This window comes from Passer montanus, unplaced genomic scaffold (assembly GCF_014805655.1).
Source record: "Passer montanus isolate IOZ18808 unplaced genomic scaffold, ASM1480565v1 scaffold10, whole genome shotgun sequence".
Lineage (NCBI taxonomy): Eukaryota > Metazoa > Chordata > Aves > Passeriformes > Passeridae > Passer > Passer montanus.
Window position 1 is genome coordinate 20,225,176 of NW_024356505.1, and position 5,753 is coordinate 20,230,928.

The 5,753-nt window shown below is 40.4% G+C and overlaps 1 non-coding gene across 1 annotated transcript; it reads left to right on the plus strand.

Moving 5' to 3' along the window:
- The first annotated feature begins 5,477 nt into the window (after positions 1-5,477).
- TRNAN-GUU lies at positions 5,478-5,551 on the plus strand. The gene has a single exon. It is a non-coding gene; the product is annotated as a tRNA-Asn (tRNA).
- The last annotated feature ends 202 nt before the right edge of the window (positions 5,552-5,753 follow it).

A 5,753-nucleotide genomic window follows, 5' to 3' on the forward strand; every position in this document is an offset into this window, starting at 1 on the left:
GGCCGAGAGCAGCCCCACGCCCCCCGGCCCACGGGGCGGAGCCGGCGCCCCTCTCGAGGTGCGGCCGCTTCCCCTCGGCCGCCAGCGGGCGGCCCCAGCGTTCGCCTCCCCGCCCCGCGGCGCCCTGAGGATGCGGCGGCTCCCGGTGGATTCGCGAGATCCCACCGCGCTCGGCCCGAGCCCCGCCGCTGAGGGGGCGGCGGCGAGGCGGAGACGCCCTGGGGACTGTGCTCCGGGAATGAGGAGCTGGGCGAGGGTCTGTGCCGCACACGGTCCGTATCGGGCACTGGACACTGAGAGCTTCGGTCCAAATAATGCGATTTTTAAACACTTGTCACTCTTCTGTTTGCAACGAAATGGCCATTCCGGGCTGGGAGACTCTTAGTCCCTCTGAACGCGGGTAACTGTACGTGCAAGCTGACACACTCACAGAATCACAGAATTAGGTTGAAAAAGACCTCTGGGATCATCGAGTCCAACCTGTGACCAACACCACCATGCCAAGTGGACCATGTCACTGAGTTTAAGGAAAGACACGCAGTTTTTCCTAAACACCTCCAGGGGTGGTGACTCCACCACCTCCCGGGCAGCCCATAATCACCTTTTCCCTGAAGAAATTCTTCCTAGTGTTCAACCCAAATCTGTGGTGCATCTTAAGACTGTGTCCTCTCATCCTGTGGCTATTTCCCTGGGAGAAGAAGCCGCCCCCCACAGATTTACCTGGATTTGGTGGATGCATGAAATGATTGTTGAAATCAAACCTTGCTAAGGTTTACAAAAGCGAAATTCTGCTCCTCCACAAGCAGCTGCCTGAGTTGGGCTGGAAATCTGGGCTCTCAATCCAGTCCCTCATCAGTGGTGGGGCTGGGAAGCTGCCACCAACCCTGCAGGCCTGGAGCAGGGCAGGCTGTCCCAGAAATGATATTTCCACAAAATAAAGTAACCATATATAAACCATGTAAACAAATTAAAAACTTAGGAAATCTGCACAGTATGTAGTCACATAATGTACATACAAAATTTGAGTTCTAATTATTCCGATGTAAACACTTACTATATGTTACTATATGTTACTATATGTATTCAATGTATGTCCCATTTCTATCCAGCCAATGTCTTTACTTCTGCCAACATGTATAAACTATACTTCTTTTCTATTCAAGTCTGTCTGTTGATTCATTCACTTTTCCAGTATTCTTTTTAAACAATAAAAACCCTTCATGATTTTAAAGCGCTCAGGTTTATTGTCTCAGGGAAAGAGAGAGAAAAATTATACCAAATATACAGATGGGTAGTTTTTTGGTTATGGTTTTCCAGAAAAACCCCAACAAAACCTAACCTAACTAAAACAATGACAATAACAAAAATCCAGACAAACCAACCCCCCATTTCTGGTTGTAGTAGGGATTTTTTTATTCCATAAATGAAAAATTCTCATTGATGCTTTTTTTTTTTCTCATGCCTCATTCAAAAAGTCAGGAATTTTCAAAGCCTTCTTACTGTGAACAATCTTTATTGTTAACGTTTGTTTAAATTGTTAAAATATACCTGTTAGAGCTTCAGCTTCTTTGTCTTAATTTCATATGAATTTTACACTTTAAGAAGCAACTTAAACACTTTTAGACATATTGTCTAGCTATAATATTTGCATTGTTGCTCATTAATGTTCTTTACAATCTTATGAACTATATCTTTCCTGCAGTCCTTGAGGACCACAGATATCTTCTTCATCTGTTTATATTACATTTGTTCACGAACAAGTGAGACTTTTCATCCAACCAAAACATAATTACTTCAGCCAGTCTCATTCTGCAATGTAAATATGTCAAGTTTGAGGGCTATGTGGCAAGTCTGCAAGGTCCATTTATGATCATGAGAGCAGCTCCTCAAACCTTACCCAAATTATTGCTGCTACTATAAACAGTGTAGATGCAGAAAGCATGGGGTTCTGCCAGAGCTCTGGGGGTGCTGACTCAACTTCTCAGTTAGGGTGGCTACAATGTGGCTACAATACTTAAGCAGGAAAATTTAATTTTTTTTTTTATTCTCAAAATCAAAAAATTAATTCAAGTTTCTACAACAAGGTTGTCTCTGGGGAGAATTACAGGGATCTTGAACTAAATCATCTTCTTTCTCTAAAAGAGCAGCAGGAACTAAAAGGCTATCAAAACAACCATACTTCTGTTTATATATATCTCAGAAAATTACAACCCTTTGAAATAGTAATTCTGTCCTGCAGCCTTTGGAGGGCTCTTACAGATCTGCTGCCAGCTGCTGGAAGTCCCTGGACATTCCTCACTTGCCATGAAGACCTAACACTGATCTTTAGCAATTCCTGAAAACTCCATAACTCCACGTGTGGATTTCAACTGTGTTATTTTAGGACTGTACAAGTACATGCTGGTATTGTTGCAGGTTGAGTGTCTTAATTAAGATAATCCCACTGTGTATATTAAATATTTATATGGGTGTGAGCAAGACATCTGCTTTTGCTTCCTTGCTTCGTTGGAGACATTGTTTAGGAGTTTGATAATTGAGATCCCCTTCATTCATCAGAAGCTTTTGGCTGAAGTGCTGTGAATTAGGAAGTGGTTTGCCATGTGGTCTCACTTCTAACCGATTCCTCCTTGTTTTTCACAAGCTAATTGAATTTGGCATCATGACATATACCCAAGTAATTCACACCAAAACCACTATATATAAAAAGCCTGATAGAAAAAGCTAATTAGGGATTTCAAAGTACCCTATAAAACCAACTCCAGACATGAAGTATTATTAGCTAGAAGCAGCTTTGTAAATTGTGTACCTTCTTTATTTTCTGCCTGCTGATCAACTTAGTGTGCTGAAAGTAAACCAGAAAACTGCTAGCCCTTCTGATCAGTCAAACCTCAGCTTTTGGTTTGCCAAGGCTACAGCTTCCCATTGGCTTTTTGCTTGCTCTGCTGGAAGCATCAAGGGCCATCAGTGGGAGGGGAACACTTAGAGCAGCCACAGAGAGAAGACCCAGAGAAGAGAAAAGTGTTTCCTTTGAGAGGCAGAGGAGATATGGCACTGCTGTGCATGTGGGACAATGTGTATGAATATTAAAAGTAAAATACCTCTGGAAGAATTTCAAATATGTTTTTTTTTTCTACAGGGATAGCCTTGGGTTAACTGGTTTAATTATTTTCATAAGAGGCCGTGATGTTTTATATGGTCACTAGTAACTGACACTGTCATTACTGTGGTTTTTGCCTGCTCTATTTTCTCTAAGAATCAATCTAATAACAGTCAGGAATGAAGGGGTTCATCCCACCTAATTCCACTCACTCACAGAGAACCAATCTATTTTAAACTAATCACCCTCCCTCTGCAGAATTGAGAGAGCAAGTAAGGTGGTAATTTACTTGTAAGTTAGAATAAGGTGAATGACTTACCATGAAGAATTGTGACTTTCTGTTCAATTGAGAAAATAAATTTTTATTGGACAGATGTCATTTACACAGGTATAATATAGATGAGGAAATTCTTCTTTCAATGCTTCCTGACTTTGCTTGGCAGGCTCAGGATAAATGGAAAGAGAACTTTGTGCCATGGGTCAAACCTGGCATGCACATATGACTTTGCTGATAAACTGAGTTGGCAGGACCCTTTTTTCCTGTTTTCAGTACAGCCATGTGTAGCTTCTCAAGTTGGAGCTACTGTCCTCAGGCAAAGGCACAATGTAATCACAAGGACTGGCAGCATGTAAGAAGATGAAGTGGCTACTGTAGTATAAAGTCAGATGTAACAGAGAGCTGACATTTAAGTGTTCTCAGAGGAATAGTAGGGCATTCTCATGTGATATTTTCCCCTCTGAATTTGTGTATAAGAGTATAATTAATTTTTCACAAGTCTATATAGCAAGGAATGTAAACACCAGAGCTAGAAAAAAAAATATCACTTACCTCTAATCTTGAAGTTTCATAAGGGAAATGATCACATGTTCATAAGAAGCATTCTGTTTGTTATATAATAAGTAGAATATTCCCTACATTAACTTACAGGTTAAGTATTGACTAATTAATTAGTAGGATCTGCCCTACCCCAAACCATATCACTTTGTTTAAATGGTGCAGCATTGCCAGATTGCTGTGATCAAATTGTAATTCCAGAAACAAAGCTATGTTTCCAATGGATTCCTGGGTGGTGTAGCATTTTCAGTTATACAGCTTTTGCTGGGGCAGCTTTTGAGTACCTGCCAAATGATGACATCAGACATTTTAATTGCTGGGTTTTCAGCCTCATAATGACAATCAATTTTTCCCTAAGAATCAAGTTTCCATGTGGCATGTGTATGCATGGTAGCCACAAATATTTGATTGCATTAATGAAGAGGGAGTACAAAGTGTAAGTCTTTTTGTCAGTGAACTTGTTCAGTCAAGGATTGCATTAATGAAGAGGGAGTACAAAGTGTAAGAAGTCTTTTTGTCAGTGAACTTGTTCAGTTAACCAGTATAGCCTGAGTACTGAATTTGTAGCCAAATCCTGAAACAAATATGCCCTCAAATCTCTAAGATCCTGGAAATTCTATCAGCAATTACTGCTTTTACAGATTTCTAATTTTGTAACAGTTATAAAATCAGTTTCTCAATAGTCTGTACTAGAATCAGACTGATATTAATTGAAGTAATTATGAAATCACATGTACAAAGGCCATATTTAGCATTATCACTAAGAGATAAATACATCTGCTGTTCTATAACATGAGGCTTAATAGTGTTTTCGTTCCAGGCTTCTGTGGGTCTGAAACAAAGATGGATCAGATGAAGACAGGGAAGGGAAATGGATCAGATAGCAAATATTTAATTCATCTGTCCCCTTTAATTAAGGATAGTCAAAGGGCTGCACCTTTCTGCATCATGGGATGTCATTGCTGTGCAGCTACAGAGTCCTGAGAAAGGGGCTGGGACCCAGCTAATACAAATTATTTTTCTTTCAACTGCTTGCATTTTTATACTCAAAGTTTTGTATCTATAACATCCATTACTTTTAATGGGTCAAGAATGTTTGGTTTTGATGAGTTTTTTGGTATGCAGGTGTAAGTTTGTTCTATTCCCCCCCTCTCTTTTCTTGACTCCTGGTTGAGGAAAAATGGCAGTTACTGTTGCTTTCAAATTGAGTTATTCTCTTTTCATGAATGCTTTTTTTCATATTGTTTCATTTTTCATGGTTCTGCCTTGTGCTCCAGTTGTGCCTTCTTAAAATTCAGAATTCTTTATATTTATAGGGCAGCTTTTGGAAGCCTGCACAGCCACAGTGCAAGCTTGGCTGTGTTTGTGCAGCATTATAAGCCTTTCCTTCTGGCTGCCAGCAATACAGATGCCATGTGATGACCATGTTCTCTTTTAGCATCTCTGCACTAAATCCCTGCTACTTGAAATTGATGTTTTTAGGAACACAAATTTATTTTGGATAGGAAAATTATTTTTTCTTATGAAGATCCCAGTGCCAAGGGAGTCTCTGTGGCGCAATCGGTAAGCGCGTTCGGCTGTTAACCGAAAGGCTGGTGGTTCGAGCCCACCCAGGGACGTGCGTTTTGCTTTTTCTCTGCCATGGCAAGGGTTTGGAACCAGATGTTCTTAAGGTCCCTTCCAAACCTAGCCATTCAGTGAAATTTTAGAAATTTGGAATTCTCTCTTTAGCCTCAGATTCACTGAAACCCTAATTTGCTGAAGTGTGAAGCAATGGATTAACAAACTAAAATATTTCCATGCATCACTATTTAAAAATTA